The 20,338-nt window shown below is 45.2% G+C and overlaps 1 long non-coding RNA gene across 1 annotated transcript in view; it reads right to left on the reverse strand.

The window, feature by feature from the left end:
• The window catches only part of LOC138351622 (uncharacterized), a 54,903-nt gene that overhangs the window by 6,227 nt on the left and 28,338 nt on the right, over positions 1-20,338 (reverse strand). The window contains exons 2-3 of the long non-coding RNA XR_011222611.1: positions 11,540-11,740; positions 3,346-3,758 (exon numbers count right to left, since the gene is read on the reverse strand). This is a non-coding gene — a long non-coding RNA (uncharacterized lncRNA). The remainder of the gene's footprint in view (positions 1-3,345; positions 3,759-11,539; positions 11,741-20,338) is intronic.

The raw sequence follows: 20,338 nt of genomic DNA on the forward strand, positions 1-20,338 counted from the left end.
CCTTTATATATGTACAGACAGACAGACAGACAAGCAGATAACATGATAAAGTGGGGAGTGAATGTTGTAATCGCTGTGAGGTAGTAAGAGAGAGAGAGAGAGAGAGAGAGAGAGAGAGTGAGAGAGAGTTGGGGGAGGGGAGGGGGTATTGTGTGTGAGTATATGTAGGAATATGTAGTGTGTTGGAGTGTGTGTGTGTTGGAAAACGTGTGAGTGGAACCTGGCTTTGACAAGAATTCATTCCGTCAATTACTGTAACAACGATGAAAATCAATCCACGATATTCAATTACGATAATCATTTTATGCTATGGAAATGCCTGTGCAATACGTGCCAGATGTAGCTATTTAACCCTTTTGTTGATAAATGTTTTTAACTAGAATGAAAACGGTGTGGTGTGTATTCAGTGCTGGGTTATCAGGCGATTACACCAGTTACCCTTAAAAAATGTGGCGTTATGAAGCTATTTTAAGTATTAATATAACATCTCGGTCAGTTGTGGAAGAGATTTATATGTTAACGCTGAACTAATGGTGTGTTTGGTAATCCAGGAGGAACTAGGACTGTGTTTGGTAATCCAGGAGGAACTAGGACTGTGTTTGGTAATCCAGGAGGAACTAGGGCTATGTTTGATAATCCAGGAGGAACTAGGGCTGTGTTTGTTAATCCAGGAGGAACTAGGACTGTGTTTGGTAATCCAGGAGGAACTAGGGCTGTTTTTCGTAATCCAGGAGGAACTAGGGCTGTGTTTGGTAATACAGGAGGAAGTAGGGCTATGTTTGGTAATCCAGGAGGAACTAGGACTGTGTTTGGTAATCCAGGAGGAACTAGGACTGTGTTTGGTAATCCAGGAGGAACTAGGACTATGTTTGATTATCCAGGAGGAACTAGGACTGTGTTTGGTAATCCAGGAGGAACTAGAGCTGTGTTTGGTAATCCAGGAGGAACTAGAGCTGTGTTTGGTAATCCAGGAGGAACTAGGGCTGTGTTTGGTAATCCAAGAGGAACTAGAGCTGTGTTTGGTAATCCAGGAGGAACTAGAGCTGTGTTTGGTAATCCAAGAGGAACTAGAGCTGTGTTTGGTAATCCAGGAGGAACTAGTTGGTAATCCAAGAGGAACTAGAGCTGTGTTTGGTAATCCAGGAGGAACTAGAGCTGTGTTTGGTAATCCAGGAGGAACTAGAGCTGTGTTTGGTAATCCAGGAGGAACTAGAGCTGTGTTTGGTAATCCAGGAGGAACTAGGGCTGTGTTTGGTAATCCAAGAGGAACTAGAGCTGTGCACTGCTTGTGCACTAGTCTCTTGTTGGGTACTGTGTCGAGGTCTTTCTGACAATCCAAAAACTGCAATATACCCGCCTTTATCTTGCTTGGTGTTTGCCGACCAGTCACAGAATTCTATCAAGTTTGTGATAGATTCGTTATCTTGTCCACTCTGAAGTCTTTCTCTTTTTCTGAGATGGGAAGTTGCCTTCCTTTCATTCTGTTCAATATTTGTGATCTAGTCCTAGCCTCATAACTTTACATTTGCATGGCTTAAATTCCATTAACCACTGTTTAAACTACATGTGCAGGTACTGTAGTATATCCTGCATTGTGTGACAGCCCGCAGCTGTTTTAATTATTCTCCTTATTTTGGTTCATCCGCAAACATTGTTATGAATGAACCTATTTCCTGTGTGTGTGTCTGTGTGTGTGTGTGTGTGTGTGTGTGTGTGTGTGTGTCTGTGTGTGTGTGTGTGTGTGTGTGTGTGTGTGTGTGTGTGTGTGTGTGTGTGTGTGTGTGTGTGTGTGTGTGTGAGTGTGTGTGTGTGTGTGTGTGTGTGTGTGTGTTCTCCTAGTTGTACTCACCTAGTTGTGCTTGCGGGAGTTTTGAGCTTCGGCTCTTTGGTCCCGCCTCTCAACCGTCAATTTACTGGTGTACAGATTCCTGAGCCTATTGGGCTGTATCATATCTACATTTGAAACTGTGTATGGAGTCAGCCTCCACCACATCACTGCCTAGTGTATTCCATCTGTTAACTACTCTGACCCTGAAAAAGTCTTTCTAATGTCTCTGTGGTTTATTTGGGTACTCAGTTTCTACCTGTGTTTCCTTGTTCGTAATCCGCCCGTGCTAAATAGTTTATCTTTATCCACCCTGTCAATTCTCCCTGAGGATTTTGTAGGTGGTGATTATGTCTCCACTTACTCTTCTCTCCAGTGACTTCCAGGGACATCCAGGGACGTGAGTTTTAATTCCCGTAGCCTTTCCTCATAACTCATACCTCTCAGCTCTGGGACTTGTCTGGTGGCATACCTCTGAATCTTTAACTTTGTCTTGTTTTTAAGTAACTATGGACTCCGGGCTGGTGCTGCATACTCCAGGTGTCTAGTGTCTCGCTGCATGTATTATATCTGGTGTTGTGGTACGCCTGTGTCTGGTGTGTGGTACACCTGTGTCTGGTGTGTGGTACACCTGTGTCTGGTGTGTAGTACATCTGTGTCTGGTGTGTGGTACACCTGTGTCTGGTGTGTGGTACACCTGTGTATTGTACCCTAAAATGTCATACGAATCATGTAAGTTATCTGAACGGGACAGTGTAAACCTTTTTTGGAGTCTGAAATGAATGAATACACATCCAGCAATGCTCCCGATGTCCTGGAATTGCTTGTTTCCTCATTGTTTAGGGCTGATAGGGGTTGTAACCTTATTTGGGTAACGAGTTTGTATCTTTCCATCAAGGAGGGTCTTCGTACCCAAAGGATTCCAGGGAAACTGGAACCATATATTGTTTGGAACTGGAATGAGTGGCAGGAGGAAATGACTGGACCTGCTGGAAGGGATGGTATCTCGGGCGAGTGAGCCTGGAAACGAGCCAACTTGGTTCCAGGGCGTCATGAAGACCACTTTATATGTCGGTCCAGGAATGATCTTCCAGGTGCGCCTGGCCAGCCAGCCAGGCGCAAGAGGATGGTCTCAGCTTCCTGGAAAATAGGCAGATAATGACTTGAGTGAAGAATGACGCCTGGAAATGATGAGAAAGGAGAGGGTGAGGGAGAAAGGAGAGGGTGAGAGAAAAAGGGATAGGGATAAAAACAGACGTAGTAACGAAAGCTGTAACTGAATGGTATAACAGTCTACTACTGAAGCGAAGAACACTGGAATAAACGCGTAATCAAAACAAAAAGGCAAAATAACCTCTTGGAGGAAGAAGAGGAGCGAAGTATAAAGAGAATGAGAAGGTGGAGGAGACGAGGGATAAAGGACATGGAAGAATGACCAAAAGTAATGAATATAGAATATTACCAATCAGCAATAGTGAAGAAATGTATAATAATAATATGCAAAAGAGATATATATATACTTCCTGACAATTTGGAAGGACACCATCGCTGGACACCATCGCTGGACACCATCGCTGGACACCATCGCTGGACACTGCCACTGGACACCATCGCTGGACACCATCGCTGGACACCATCGCTGGTCACCATCGCTGGACACCATCGCTGGTCACCATCGCTGGACACCATCGCTGGACACCATCGCTGGTCACCATCGCTGGACACCATCGCTGGTCACCATCGCTGGACAACATCGCTGGACACTGCCACTGGACACCATCGCTGGACACCATCGCTGGACACCATCGCTGGACACCATCGCTGGACACCATCGCTGGTCACCATCGCTGGACACCATCGCTGGACACCATCGCTGGACACCATCGCTGGACACTGGCCCAGTCCCTCCAGCTAATGTAACTGTCCACCCAAACTTTGGAGAAAAATATATTTCGACCATCACAATGTTTTTGTGTCGCGAGCTTCACGTTAATGTAATATTTTATCCAGTTAAGGAAAATACTTAAGAGGAATAAATTTCACAGTGAAATATATATATATATATATATATATATATATATATATATATATATATATATATATATATATATATATATATATATATATATATATATATATATATATATATATATATATTTGAAGCTTTGTTCACATTTTGGGTTCACTGCGTCTTTTTCGTTCAGTTAAATTGGAAGCAGAATATGGTTCCGTTTCCAATTTAAATCTCTCTTCCAGAGAGACAATAGAGAGAGAGAGAGAGAGAGAGAGAGAGAGAGAGAGAGAGAGAGAGAGAGAGAGAGAGAGAGAGAGAACAGAAATTTCTAGACGAATAATTTGAATATAATATTGTTTTGCAGGCACGAGGGATGGTGAGATAGTGAGAGGGGTAGTAGTGAGGGAGAGGGGAGAGAGAGGGGATTGTGAGGGAGAGAGAGGGGATTGTGAGGGAGGTAAGATTATAAGGGATGAGGCATTATGAAGGATATGGAATTGTGAGGGAGGTATGTGGGATTGTGAAAAGGTAGGTATTGTGAGAGAGGAGAAACAGTGATTGTGAAGGTGGAAGGTAATATACTGAGGTGGAGAAGTAGATGAAGATTGTAAATGAAGGTGGTGTAGATTGTGAGGGAAGCAGTTGGGGGATTGTGAAGGAAGGTGGGGATTGTGATTGTCCCATGGTAGGTGTATGGTGACTATGGTGGTCCAGTGGTAGGTGTATGGTGACTATGGTGGTCCAGTGGTAGGTGTATGGTGACTATGGTGGTCCAGTGGTAGGTGCATGGTGACTATGGTGGTCCAGTGGTAGGTGTATGGTGACTGTGGTGGTCCAGTGGTAGGTGTATGGTGACTATGGTGGTCCAGTGGTAGGTGCATGGTGACTATGGTGGTCCAGTGGTGGGTGTATGGTGACTGTGGTGGTCCAGTGGTGGGTGTATGGTGACTATGGTGGTCCAGTGGTAGGTGTATGGTGACTATGGTGGTCCAGTGGTAGGTGCATGGTGACTATGGTGGTCCAGTGGTAGGTGTATGGTGACTATGGTGGTCCAGTGGTAGGTGTATGGTGACTATGGTGGTCCAGTGGTAGGTGTATGGTGACTATGGTGGTCCAGTGGTGGGTGTATGGTGACTGTGGTGGTCCAGTGGTAGGTGCATGGTGACTATGGTGGTCCAGTGGTGGGTGTATGGTGACTGTGGTGGTCCAGTGGTGGGTGTATGGTGACTATGGTGGTCCAGTGGTAGGTGTATGGTGACTATGGTGGTCCAGTGGTAGGTGTATGGTGACTATGGTGGTCCAGTGGTAAGTGTATGGTGACTATGGTGGTCCAGTGGTAGGTGTATGGTGACTATGGTGGTCCAGTGGTAGGTGTATGGTGACTATGGTGGTCCAGTGGTAGGTGTATGGTGACTGTGGTGGTCCAGTGGTGGGTGTATGGTGACTATGGTGGTCCAGTGGTAGGTGTATGGTGACTATGGTGGTCCAGTGGTAGGTGTATGGTGACTATGGTGGTCCAGTGGTAAGTGTATGGTGACTATGGTGGTCCAGTGGTAGGTGTATGGTGACTATGGTGGTCCAGTGGTAGGTGTATGGTGACTATGGTGGTCCAGTGGTAGGTGTATGGTGACTATGGTGGTCCAGTGGTGGGTGTATGGTGACTATGGTGGTCCAGTGGTAGGTGTATGGTGACTATGGTGGTCCAGTGGTAGGTGTATGGTGACTATGGTGGTCCAGTGGTAGGTGTATGGTGACTATGGTGGTCCAGTGGTAGGTGTATGGTGACTATGGTGGTCCAGTGGTGGGTGTATGGTGACTATGGTGGTCCAGTGGTAGGTGTATGGTGACTATGGTGGTCCAGTGGTAGGTGTATGGTGACTGTGGTGGTCCAGTGGTAGGTGTATGGTGACTGTGGTGGTCCAGTGGTAGGTGTATGGTGACTGTGGTGGTCCAGTGGTAGGTGTATGGTGACTGTGGTGATCCAGTGGTGGGTGTATGGTGGTCCAGTGGTGGGTGTATGGTGACTATGGTGGTCCAGTGGTAACTATGGTCGTTCCGTCCATCATGCCGGTAACAGCCTGGCAATAAACCCAGTTACAGGTTGTTAACCCTCGGAGTGCTTTGTTTAGCTGTCTTTGTTGGCTGTCCTCCACTCCCTGCCCCACCTAGCCTCTCCCTGCCCCACCTGGCCTCTCCCTGCCCCACCTGGCCTCTCCCTGCCCCACCTGGCCTCTCCCTGCCCCACCTGGCCTCTCCCTGCCCCACCTGGCCTCTCACTGCCCCACCTGGCCTCTCCCTGCCCCACCTGCCCCTCTCCCTGCCCCACCTGCCCCTCTCCCTGCCCCACCTGTCCCTCTCCCTGCCCCACCTGGCCTCTCCCTGCCCCACCTGCCCCTCTCACTGCCCCACCTGCCCCTCTCCCTGCCCAACCTGCCCCTCTCCCTGCCCCACCTGTCCCTCTCCCTGCCCCACCTGGCCTCTCCCTGCCCCACCTGCCCCTCTCACTGCCCCACCTGCCCCTCTCCCTGCCCAACCTGCCCCTCTCCCTGCCCCACCTGCGCTATACTAGGCGTAGGAATATTTAAATTTGTGTTTTAAATTCATTTATTTTAACATAATTCCTTAGTGATCAGTGTAGCACTGTCTAAAAGCTAAGTTCGTACGAATTCGTGACTATTGACGATCGTCACAATAGGTGCTAACTAAACAGGAGGGCTGAAAGAGCATGTACTATAATATATGTAAAAGTTCCTCCTGCAATAGTTTTCTTTATTATTTTAAGCTAACCTTCCGTTTTCTTTCTTTCTTGTAACGCATGACTGATCTATTAGCTAATTGTGGCTTTCATGCCTAAATTTACCTGAAATTTACCTGAGGGCCATTGTCTTTTTCATGGCCTCGACGAGGACAGGAAGCCTTTGGCTTATCAAAGGTCTCTTATCATTTGTCATGATGAATTTATCGAACTAGAATTTAAAATTTAACAGAGTTTTGGAATGTTCTTCACGGCAGGTAGGCGGTTCCATGGATTTATAATTTTATTACCCTATGGGATTTATAACCCTGTGGGCGAAAAGGCATTTCCTGTTTTATGTCTCGTATTGTGGTTTCTTGAAGCTGGAAACCGTTGCTTCTTATTCGTGTTACATCTGAACTTTTGAACAAGTTGACTGGCGATGAGTCACAATAACGTGGCTAAAGTACGTTGGCCAGACCACACACTAGAAGGTGAAGGGACGACGACGTTTCGGTCCGTCCTGGACCATTCTCAAGTCGATTGGGGCGGTTCCTGACTTGAGTATGGTCCAGGACGGACCGAAAGGTCGTCGTCCCTTCACCTTCTAGTGTGTGGTCTGGTAAACAGGTTCTCTGGATCAATATCATCCAAATTATTCAGTGTTTTAAAAGTTTGTATGAGATCAGCAGCGCGGCGTTTGTGCGCTGCTCAAAGTTAGAGTTTGATGAGAGAAAGATTGCCAGGGTTATCAACGTCCCCGTAGCCAACGATGTGGCACTCGAGGATGCTTCCCACAACAGTTAGCTTGCTCACATCTGTTTCGTCAGTTCAGTACAGGAAGTTGGGTTACAAAAGACGAGGTTGACGTTATCTTGTGTTTTGAGTTGCGATCATTGCTGTCTTATATGTGCTATCAAACTGCTGTATGGTGTCTATTAATCTCGTTTAAACTACCAATCAGGCTGTCAATGTAATCAATCAGAGCTTTAATATACCAATGTGCTTTACTATACTTAGTAATCTCTCTCATCTCATTTTTTTTTCTTGCAATGTATCTGTTATCATTTTATTAATTCTGCTAGAATTTACCTACTTAAAATTATCTGTTAGATTAAGGACCTGCCCGAAACGCTGCGCGTACTAGTGGCTTTACAAGACTGTAAATACTATGCTATGTAGCCTCACAAACCCAGTGTACCTTCTTGTATATAAATAAATAAATAAATAAATAAATAAATAAATAAATAAATAAATAAATAAATAAATAAATAAGAGAGCACGCGGCGCCCGGCCATTGTCAGGCAGATTTAGCAGTCAAGCGTACGGCTTGACCCATCAGATGTACTCACCTAATTGTGCTTCAGGGGGGGGGTTGAGCTCTGGCTCTTTGGTCCCGGTCCCAGACAACTTCTTATGAAGGTCAGATGTGCGCAAGAACTTATGTCCTTGACTCACAATAACTTATGTTCTTGTGAGTTTGGGTGGATGTATATAGGAGCTGCCTCATATGAGACAATAGACCTTCTGCCGCTGTCTTTATTCATATGTTCTTACGTTAATGATCTGATCAAGAGAGCTGTAGTGACTGGCTGAGGCAACTCAGCTACACCACGCTGGAGGGAAGAAGAAACAGACTGGATATGATAAATAACACATAAGAAGTTAAGGGGAATTGCCAAAGTTTATATAGAAGTTAAGTGCAGTTATGAGAGACAGTCCATATCTTCAGGTCAGGGATGAAAACTTTACACCTGAGCCTGATTTACCTGATTTACCTGAGGGCCACTAACACTAGTGGCCTCAATGAGAACAGAAAGCCGGCGGCTTGTCGTAAGTCCCCTCATTTGTCTTGATGAGCCTCTCCAGGTGGATTTTAAAACGTAACAATTTTAACGTTTGCAACTTCGGCGGGTAGGCGGTTTTATGGGTTTATAACCCTGTGGGTGAAAAGTATCTCCTGTCCTCTGTCTTACATTGAGGTTTAGCTTGAAACCGTTGTTCCTTGTTTGTGTTACATCTGACCTTTTGAAGAAGTTGTCAGGATCAAGATCCTGAGCCAGTAAGACATGGGGGAGAAGGTGGACGCGAGAGGTAGACATGTCAGTCATCAGACGGTGGTCTAGACCTAAGTTGAATTGGCAATTTCCTGAGATAAATATACTGAAATGTCGTTAAAATATTAACTACTGACTGGAAAGATGACGCGCATACACGCGCGCACACGCACACAAATGAGCCACCAGGGACGTTAGAAAGAACTTTTTCAGTGTCAGAGTAGTTAACAGGTGGAATGCATTAGGCAGTGATGTGATGGAGGCTGACTCCATACACAGTTTCAAATGTAGATATGAGAGAGCCCAGTAGGCTCAGGAATCTGTACACCAGTTGAGAGACGGCACCAAAGACCTGAAGCTCAACCCCCGCCATCACAACTAGGTGACTACACGTAAACACACACACACATAGATTATGAGAACCTGCAAATCCCGGGATCCCATCACAGTGCTCACACTGCTCAAACCTCTGGTGCTCTGTTCTCACTCCCCCCCCCCATTAAGAGCAGGAGAAATGACTGGAATCGAGGGGACACCAAGAACATATACGGTCACTACACAAAGTGGTAACTTTATGCATATTGCAAAATTCGCTCTACATTTAGGTATTGTAAAATTCAAATATAATGCGACATTTCCATTTCCAGAATGTAAATTGTATTGACTAACTTTGTTATCGTTTTGGTTGAAGTTGGGTTAGATAAGGCTGGATTGGGTTGGTTCCAGTCTCTTCCAGTCCCTTCCTGAACCTTCCATGCAGTCTCTGTGAGTTGCTTCCAGTTCATCCCAGTCTATTCCAATCCTTTTCAGTTCTACCCAGTTTCTTCCAGTCTCTGTATTTTCCAGTCCCTTCAACTCTTATTACAGTACCTCTCTGTAGCTTCCAATCTTTTCCAGTCCCTCCTAGTCTCTTACAGCCCCCTCCAGTTTCTTCCAGTTTTTATCATTTTATCTTTATTTTCCAGTTCATGCCAGCATTTTCCAGTGCTTCACAGTCTCTTCAAATATTTGACAGTACCTTCCAGTCTTGCTCAGTCCCTACTCCCTCCCAGTCTCCCAGTCTTCCAGTCTCAACAAGAACTTGCCTCCCTCCGCATCATTCACTCAAATAGCAAACAGATTCCAGATTCGAGAAAATTTTTGTGTGGGTGAAAACTTTATATTGGCCATATTTTCAGTGTGTGTGTGCTTGTGTGTGCGCGCGCGTGTGCGTGTATGTGTGTGTGTGTGTGTGTGTGCGGGTGCATTTTATGCCTGAAGGATCGAGCTGTTAACTCTTGGATTCCTTTATGCCTGAAGGATCGAGCTGTTAACTCTTGGATTCCGCCTTCCTAATGGTCGGTTGTCTGATGCTCTGACTCCCGACCTGTTTGTTCTCTAATTATGTGTTCCTCAAGTGTTATTGTTCGTATTATATCTACTCCCAAATCTTTCTTTCAGATTCCTCCGGCTGCCTTTCCCTTGTGGTGTTGATACCTCTTGATCTCTAATTCTCCTTTTCCCCATCTTCATTACATTACACTTGTTGGGATTCAATTCCAGCGACCACTTGTTTGATCACTCCTGGAGTTTGTCAAAGTCCTCCCTTAACTTCCTGCAGTCCTCCTCTGTTTTTACATTCCTCATTTGCTTCAAAGTCATCTGCAGACACTGACATATACGGGGCTCATTCTTGCTCAGGTAGGACGTTCACATAAATTAGGAACAGCAGCGGTCCCAAGACAGAGCCTTGTGGGACCCCACTTGTTATCTTCCTCCAGCTTGATACCTCCTCACTAACTGTGACTCTGATTTTGACTCTGATTTTTTACTCTGACTCTTGTTTTCTGCCCTTCAGGTACTCCCTCAACCAGTTCAGTGTTTCTCCAGTTATCCTACCTTGCTTCTCCATCTTTTACACCAGACATGAGGAAGTGTCAAATGCATTTTTGACAATCTAGGAAAATACAAGCTACCCTGCCTTCTATTTTCTTGTCTTATTTTAGTTACCCCTGTCATAGAACTCGATCCAGTTTATCAGGCAAGACTTCCCCTTTCCAAATCCATGCTGCCCTTTCTTATACAAAGTTGGTTTTCTCCTGGTGCTTTGATCTCGTACACCTCCTTCGACTGCACCGTTGCAAATGCACATTTTCGTGCAATAAATTCCATCATCTCATTTGCTGTCTTCCGCTCCAGTTCTCGGTTCTATTGGTATTTTTTGTTTTGTTTTATAAATTTTGCCCCAGAGGGCGAGTTTATCAGGCAGCGCCGCTCATCCTGTGAGTGGACACACCGCCATAGCAGCATCTTGAGGTTATCTTGAGATGATTTCGGGGCTTTAGTGTCCCCGCGGCCCGGTCCTCGACCAGGCCTCCACCCCCAGGAAGCAGCCCGTGACAGCTGACTAACACCCAGGTACCTACTTTACTGCTAGGTAACAGGGGCATAGGGTGAAAGAAACTCTGCCCATTGTTTCTCGCCGGCGCCCGGGATCGAACCCGTCCCACAGAATTACGAGTCCTGCGCGCTATCCACCAGGCTACCAGGCCCCTGTGTGTGTGTGTGTGTGTTGTGTGTGTGTGTGTGTGTGTGTGTGTGTGTGTGTGTGTGTGTGTGTGTGTGTGTGTGTGTGTGTGTGTGTGAGAGTGTGTGTGTGTGTGTATGTGTGTGTTTATGTTTGAGTGTGTGTGTGTGTGTGTGTGTGTGTGTGTGTGTGTGTGTGTGTGTGTGTGTGTGTGTGTGTGTGTGTGTGTGTGTGTGTGTGTGTGTGTGTGTGTGTGTGTGTGTGTGTGTGTGTGTGTGTGTGTGTGTGTGTGTGTGTGTGTGTGTGTGTGTGTGTAAGGAGTTGTGTTGGGATGAAGCAGGGTACTGACCGAGACGCATTAGGAACATCACTACAACATCAATACGCAAATCAGTAACATTACCTGTGGCTCATCAGAGGAGTAGTTCCCAACAAGTAGTTCCCAACAAGGCAGTAGAGAGGGTCCTGGGAGAGGGGGGGCACAGAGCAGCGTCACCTGTGTCTCACAAGACTATGCAATAAGCCTAAGAGACCAGCTGAGGGGACGGAAGGAGTACAATTATACCTCACCGTTCAGTAATCTGGTTCAGCCGACGCCAGCGACCTGGAGCAGAGAGGCACCTTTAATATGATCGTCGAGGGGGGGGGGGCGCTCGGAATTTAGTATGGGGGGGGTGGGAGGGGGAGGAGGAGGGTTGGGTTGTGGAGCTAGATAAGAGATGCGTTAGAAAAACATGTACTTGCAGGTCGAGCTTGAGCTCCTGAGCCTCGCCTCTGGTTATTTTCTTATAATGGCTACAGTCACTCTTGCTAAGAGTACCGTACCTGCTCTGGCTACTGTGTATGTGGAGTTATCCTCATTTGCTCCCAAGGAAGTTTTGGGTGGACATTGAGAACGTCTTTGTCTGCATGGGAGCCGGTCGGCCGAGCGGACAGCACGCTGGACTTGTCATCCTGTGGTCCTGGGTTCGATCCCAGGCGCCGGCGAGAAACACTGGGCAGAGTTTCTTTCACCCTATGCCCCTGTTACCTAGCAGTAAAAATAGGTACCTGGGTGTACCTGGTCACTACATACAAAATAGTAACAGGAATTGATAAAATCGATAGGGAAAATTTCCTGAGACCTGGAACTTTACGAACAAGAGGTCATAGATTTAAACAAGCTAAACACAGATGCCGAAGAAATATAAGAAAATTCACTTTCGCAAACAGAGTGGTAGACGGTTGGAACAAGTTAGGTGAGAAGGTGGTGGAGGCCAAGACCGTCAGTAGTTTCAAAGCGTTATACGACAGAGTGCTGGGAAGACGGGTCACCACGAGCGTAGCTCTCATCCTGTAACTACACTTAGGTAATTACACTTAGGTAATAAGAACACGCACGCACGCACGAACACACAGCTCTCACCTTAAGCGATCGCTTTTTATTTGACTATCACTCATTCTGCTGGGTCAAGATAGTGTGTGTTTGTGTGTGTACTCACCTAGTTGTATTCACCTAGTTGTGTTTGCGGGGGTTGAGCTCTGGCTCTTTGGTCCCGCCTCTCAACCGTCAATCAACAGGTGTACAGATTCCTGAGCCTATTGGGCTCTATCATATCTACACTTGAAACTGTGTATGAAGTCAGCCTCCACCACATCTCTTCCTAATGCATTCCATTTGTCCACCACTCTGACACTAAAAAAAGTTCTTTCTAATATCTCTGTGGCTCATTTGGGCACTCAGTTTCCACCTGTGTCCCCTTGTACGTGTTCCCCTTGTGTTAAATAGACTGTCTTTATCTACCCTATCAATTCCTTTCAGAATCTTGAATGTGGTGATCATGTCCCCCCCTAACTCTTCTGTCTTCCAGCGAAGTGAGGTTTAATTCCCGTAGTCTCTCCTCGTAGCTCATACCTCTCAGCTCGGGTACTAGTCTGGTGGCAAACCTTTGAATCTTTTCCAGTTTAGTCTTATCCTTGACTAGATATGGACTCCATGCTGGGGCTGCATACTCCAGGATTGGCCTGACATATGTGGTATACAAAGTTCCGAATGATTCTTTACACAAGTTTCTGAATGCCGTTCGTATGTTGGCTAGCCTGGCATATGCCGCTGATGTTATCCGCTTGATATGTGCTGCAGGAGACAGGTCTGGCGTGATATCAACCCCCAAGTCTTTTTCCTTCTCTGACTCCTGAAGAATTTCCTCTCCCAGATGATACCTTGTATCTGGCCTCCTGCTCCCTACACCTATCTTCATTACATTACATTTGGTTGGGTTAAACTCTAACAACCATTTGTTCGACCATTCCTTCAGCTTGTCTAGGTCTTCTTGAAGCCTCAAACAGTCCTCTTCTGTTTTAATCCTTCTCATAATTTTAGCATCGTCTGCAAACATTGAGAGAAATGAATCGATACCCTCCGGGAGATCATTTACATATATCAGAAACAAGATAGGACCGAGTACAGAGCCCTGTGGGACTCCACTGGTGACTTCACGCCAATCGGAGGTCTCACCCCTCACCGTAACTCTCTGCTTCCTATTGCTCAGATACTCCCTTATCCACTGGAGCACCTTACCAGCTACACCACACACACACGGTGTGTGTGTGTGTGTACTCACCTATTTGCTGTTTGTGTGTGTGTATGTGTGTGTGTGTGTGTGTGTGTGTGTGTGTGTGTGTGTGTGTGTGTGTGTGTGTGTGTGTGTGTGTACTCACCTATTTGTGCTTGCGGGGGTTGAGCTTTGGCGCTTTGGTCCCGCCTCTTAACCGTCAATCAACTGATGTACAGAGTCCTGAGCATACTGGGCTCTATCATATCTACATTTGAAACTGTGTATGGAGTCAGCCTGTGTGTGTGTGTGTGTGTGTGTGAGTGTGTGTGTGTGTGTGTGTGTGTGTGTGTGTGTGTGTGTGTGTGTGTGTGTGTGTGTGTGTGTGTGTGTGTGTGTGTGTCAGCAGGGGATGAATAACGAGGAGTGAGGAAGACAGGCGACAGCACCATTAAAGACGGATTTGTTATAGCGGTGTAACCTGACTCTCCCCCACCCCCCTCTCCCCTCTCTTTATCCCTCATTCCTTTCCCCCTTCTCCTCTTTAAATGGCTTACCTCTCTCCCCCCCCCCCCGTGTCTCCTAATCCCCCCTTTACCTGTGTCTCAACCCTTTGTTTTCTAATCTCCCATCATCTCTCAGTCCCCTCTTTTTCCTTCCCTCTGTTTCCCTCCCCTCTCTCTTCCCCTCCACCACCCGGTAATCATGCCGTAAGCTGCCAAGTCAAAAGGAAGATGATTTCTGCCTTTCTCCCCTTCATCACTTCCCTTCCATTTCCTGCTGTCTGCCGGGTCTGCCGGGCAGACAGCACCACTGCCGGGTGTGGCGCCTGCCCCAGCCTCCAGGGTGTCGTCCATACTCCGGTGTCGTCTTCGTCACCCGAGTCGTCTTCAGCGATAACCACTTAGTTCACTTCTCGCCATACAGGAATTTGCTCCGCTTTGATTATTTGCAGGATTTACCTGGGTAAATACTGGTTTGGAAACAGATTTTTTCTATTCATGGAACATATTACCCGCCAACATAATCAACCTGGGATTGATGGATTGTTTCAAGCATTGGTAAGACATATATCACAACCCATTCTCATGTTTAGATAGTACTTATTGTAACTATGTGAAAAATTGTACATATATCGACGTAATGGACTATTAGATAGTAGAATTTGGTACTATTCACTCAATAAAAGTCTGGAAAAAAAAAAAACTAAAAAAACTAAATTAAATGTTCCGAGGCCTAGTCAAGCCATATAAAAAAGCCTATATATGTACTATATTAGATCTCAGATAGCGTATATTAGGCCTACGATGGTTAGGTTAGGTTAGTTTCATTACGTTGAGGTTACCTTGAGGTGCTTCCGGGGCTTAGCGTCCCCGCGGCCTGGTCGTCGACCAGGCCTCCTGGTTGCCGGACTGATCAACCAGGCTGTTGGACGCGGCTGCTCGCAGCCTGACGTATGAGTCACAGCCTGGTTGATCAGGTATCCTTTGGAGGTGCTTATCCAGTTCTCTCTTGAACACTGTGAGGGGTCGGCCAGTTATGCCCCTTATGTGTAGCAGAAGCGTGTTGAACAGTCTCGGGCCTCTGATGTTGATAGAGTTCTCTCTCAGAGTACCTGTTGCACCTCATTAGCGACATAAATACAACATCCCTTTTTTAGGTTTGTCCAAGTTCAGTAGTACCAAGTTCTACTTTCTAATTGTCCATTACGTATTCTCTGTATCGACCAACCCTGACTTTGCTCCCTGGAGAGGCCTCGACAACCAGAGCCCAACTCCAAGTTCAAATTCAAGTAAGTTTATCGAGACAAGAAAAAATACATCTCAAAAGGATAGAGTAGCTTAGGCTATTTCTACCCCCCCCCCCCCTCCCCTATGCGCAACTCCATCAGTCTCCTCAGGCTGATGGATGCCTACTACTATGTGTTTATATAATTTCTAAACATTATTTGTTGTTTAAATCATCTTTAATGTTAGTTGATTCGAACGTGTTTTTAAATAGATGTGACTTTAGATAGATAATATAATTGTTTAGAAATAATCTCCAGGGCGCCTGACAGCTGGGTGGACAGCGCTTCGGATTCGCAGTCCTGAGGTTCCGGGTTCGATCCCCGGTGGAGGCGGAGACAAATGGGCAAAATGTTTCTTTCACCCTGATGCCCCTGTTACCTAGCAGTAAATAGGTACCTGGGAGTTAGACAGCTGCTACGGGCTGCTTCCCGGGGTTGTGTGTAACAAAAAGGAGGCCTGGTCGAGGATCGGGCCGCTAAGCCCTGAAATCATCTGAAGATAGGACGGGACACAGGCGTCATTAACAAGCGGTAGGAAGAATTGCCCGTTGTGATGACACGACGTCACCATTTTCCACACCATACTATTCATACTATTCATCACTTCCACACCATACTACTCAGTCATTAGGGTGACCACGCCCTCAGGGCCGACATATGTACCAGGTTGTTATCCCTCTCAGTTAAATAATTAATCACATCGCTAATGCAGTTATTGATGTGAACAAGGGGAAGCAATTAGTGATCCATTATTGCCCCAAGTGCAACACCAATGGAACATCAATGACGTTATTGCCCTACAGGGATTGTAAACACTTAGTGTGACCTGATTTACTAACGTTGTTAGTGTGACCTGATTTACTAACGTTGTTAGTGTGACCTGATTTACTAACGTTGTTAGTGTGACCTGATTTACTAACGTTGTTAGTGTGACCTGATTTACTAACCTTGTTAGTGTGACCTGATTTACTAACGTTGTTAGTGTGACCTGATTTACTAACGTTGTTAGTGTGACCTGATTTACTAACCTTGTTAGTGTGACCTGATTTACTAACGTTGTTAGTGTGACCTGATTTACTAACGTTGTTAGTGTGACCTGATTTACTAATGTTGTTAGTGTGACCTGATTTACTAACGTTTGCCTATTCTATTTTTATTTATTTTTCTTCGCAATACGTTTTGTCAATCAAAACTGTTTTCTTTTCTTTTTTTCTCTCTATGGCTTTTTCTTTGGTTTTCGAAATAACTTTATTTGGGTATTTTAAACTAGCACAGAATAGAATATTGCGGTCTATTGTGCTAAACTGGCACAATAGACTCCATGTTATATAGCAGTCTATTTTATTTTGTAAAGTGTGTTTGTGATAGAGGAATGTGAGACGGTGGTTGGGTGTTCTCAAGTGCAACACCACCGCACTAAGTGCATACTTCACTACCTCTTGGTACTAAGGAAACTTAACTGTTGGTATTAAGGGAACTTAACTGTTGGTATTAAGGGAACTTAACTACCTATTGGTACTAAGGGAACTTAACTACCTGTTGGTACTAATGGAACTTAACTACCTATTATTCCTATTGGAACTTAACTACCTCTTGCTACTAATGGAACTTAACTACCTATTATTCCCATTGGAACTTAACTTCCTCTTGCTACTAATGGAACTTAACTACCTATTATACCTATTGAAACTTAACTACCTCTTGATACTAATTGAACTTAACTACCTATTATTCCTATTGAAACTTAACTACCGAAACTTAACTACCTCTTGCTACTAATGGAACTTAACTACCTATTATTCCTATTGGAACTTAACTACCTCTTGCTACTAATGGAACTTAACTACCTCTTGCTACTATTGGAACTTAACTACCTATTATTCCTATTGAAACTTAACTACCGAAACTTAATTACCTATTATTCCTATTGAAACTTAACTACCTCTTGCTACTAATGGAACTTAACTACCTATTATTCCTATTGAAACTTTACATACCTATTATTCCTATTGAAACTTAACATACCTATTATTCCTATTGAAACTTAACATACCTATTATTCCTATTGAAACTTAACATACCTATTATTCCTATTGAAACTTAACATACCTATTATTCCTGTTGGAACTTAACTACCTCTTGCTACTAATGGAACTTAACTACCTATTATTCCTATTGAAACTTTACATACCTATTATTCCTATTGAAACTTAACATACCTATTATTCCTATTGAAACTTAACATACCTATTATTCCTATTGAAACTTAACATACCTATTATTCCTGTTGGAACTTAACTACCTCTTGCTACTAATGGAACTACACTACCTGTTGTTACTCTTACTGTAACGTAACTGGTGTAACACTTTAGAGTGTAGGCAGGACTGGTGTGTATAAAAGGTTGTTACACACGTTAACAGCTGGGCTCGACCCAATACGTTACTTACTTACGGGGGGACAAAATTGGTCATCGTCCGTTCTATCAAGGTGATAATTGTGAGTTGAACGACCAGCTGGTAGTGGAATGTGCGCGCTTGCATAGTAAAATTGATCCACTGTAATTTGCAAAGTCGAGCTTCATGTCCTGGGCCCCAAAACCTTTATATGTGTCGTTCAACTAATGCATTAACTGCTGTCTTCTGTCTGTTGGAATTTATGACTTTAAGACTATGGATGTTTTAAGTTTTCAAACAAGACTTTATTATTTTATGAAGGCAAATAGTGCCTAGACCCGACTTTGAGGTACTAGGTGTGTGTGTGTGTGTGTGTGTGTGTGTGTGTGTGTGTGTGTGTGTGTGTGTGTGTGTGTGTGTGTGTGTGTGTGTGTGTGTGTGTGTGGAGTGTGTGTGTGTGTGTGTGTGTGTGTGTGTGTGTGTGTGTGTGTGTGTGTGTGTGTGTGTGTGTGTGTGTGTGTGTGTGTGTGTGTGGAGTGTGTGTGTGTGTGTGTGTGTGTGTGTGTGTGTGTGTGTGTGTGTGTGTGTGTGTGTGTGTGTGTGTGTGTGTGTGTGTATTCACTAATTTGTACTCTCCTATTTGTGCTTGCGGGGGTTGAGCTCTGGCTCTTTGGTCCCGCCTCTCAACCGTCAATCAAGAGGTAAACAAACGTAATCAACAGGTGTGTGTGTGTGCGTGTACGCACACCTAAACAAACATATCTACCTGTGCCTTTAGGGTTGAGCATTAGCTCCCTAGCCCCATCTTCCCAGCCACCCCCCCCCCTCCCCTCCTGGCACAGATAATCCAATAAATTTTTCATCACCTTTGCCGTCGTGTTTTCTCTTCAAGTTGCTTATTGAATTTTCTTCAACATTCTCTTCTTCTTCTTCTTGTCCTTTTCAACTTGCTGCAGTTTTCGGGGAGCAATATTTCCCCAGGGCCCAGTTCCTGGATACATACACTTGTTTATGAACTCGGCAGTAGAGGCTGAAACTATGTTCTTAACTACTCTTTTAACCCAATTCCACATTAACCTGTCAAGTGGGTGGGGGGGGGGGGGTCAGTGTCATTGTTAGCTTCTCCGTCAGCGTCCCCGTCAATGCCTGCGTCAGCGTCCCCGTCAATGTCTGCGCCAGCGTCCCCGTCAATGACTGCGTCAGCGTCCCCGTCAATGCCTGGGTCAGCGTCCCCGTCAATGCCTGCGTCAGCGTCCCCGTCAATGCCTGGGTCAGCGTCCCCGTCAATGCCTGCGTCAGCGTCCCCGTCAGTGCCTGCGTCAGCGTCCCCGTCAATGCCTGCGTCAGCGTATCCGTCAATGCCTGCGTCAGCGTCCCCGTCAATGTGTGAATCACACAAACACCATAAACTGATTTGTTGATTTCCAATGACGTTAAGAGGGAGTGTGTGTGGAGCCGGTCAGGTTTAGTTCTGATGGATCTGGCCACTAATTGGATGGGTGACACTCAGCGAGGGTGGCCCTCGCCAGGCTGTTGGGTCCTGGGTGGATATTTGGGCATACCCAAGATTTTGTATATTTGGAGGTTGTTAAGTACTTTCGTATTTAATAATACGTCTTCAGATGCTTCTGAAGATGTATTATTAAATACGAAAGTATATAAGGAAACGCACAAACACACCTGCGGCCCGCACAAAGCAAACCTGCGGCCCGCACAAAGCAAACCTGCGGCCCGCACAAAGCAAACCTGCGGCCCGCACAAAGCAAACCTGCGGCCCGCGCAAAGCAAACCTGCGGCCCGCACAAAGCAAACCTGCGGCCCGCACAAAGCAAACCTGCGGCCCGCACAAAGCAAACCTGCGGCCCGCACAAAGAATACTTGTCGTTAAATTGTCATTAAAATTGTCATTAAAAGTGTCATTAAAAGTGTCATTAAAAGTGTCATTAAATAGAGACGTCAAGCCTCAGGACCAAACACTAAAGATGATTGAACAGTCGTATATAAATGTTCACTTTGAATTGTTGTAATTTTTGTACAATATATTTGTTGTTGTTGCATAGAAGTCTACGTTGCTGTTTAAAATATATTTTTTCTTTCTTTTTGTTAAACTACTTTATCACTTTACATTGACGACTGTGACGAGCCGCTAAACCATTGGTATGCACGTCGTATGTTTCTAAGTTTAAGTAATAACTATATTCTGCAATAATTGTTATTAAAGTGTGTTCAATTACTTGTGGTGTGTGGCCCTCATGACAACACCCATGTGGCCCACATGGCCCTCGGTGGGACCCTTAGTTTGACATGCCTGCTCTAGTGACCTCCATGGGGGACAGGAAGCAAGCGGCTGTATTATGTTGTATTAAATAGATTTACATCTTTTTTTATCGCATTATCCTTAATCAGGATGTAAACACATAAGATTAAAAACACCAATTTCAACTACATCAGTTGAGATTGTTAATGACATTAAAAATTAGTATGA

The sequence above is a fragment of the Procambarus clarkii genome, chromosome 50 (genome assembly GCF_040958095.1).
Source record: "Procambarus clarkii isolate CNS0578487 chromosome 50, FALCON_Pclarkii_2.0, whole genome shotgun sequence".
NCBI lineage: Eukaryota > Metazoa > Arthropoda > Malacostraca > Decapoda > Cambaridae > Procambarus > Procambarus clarkii.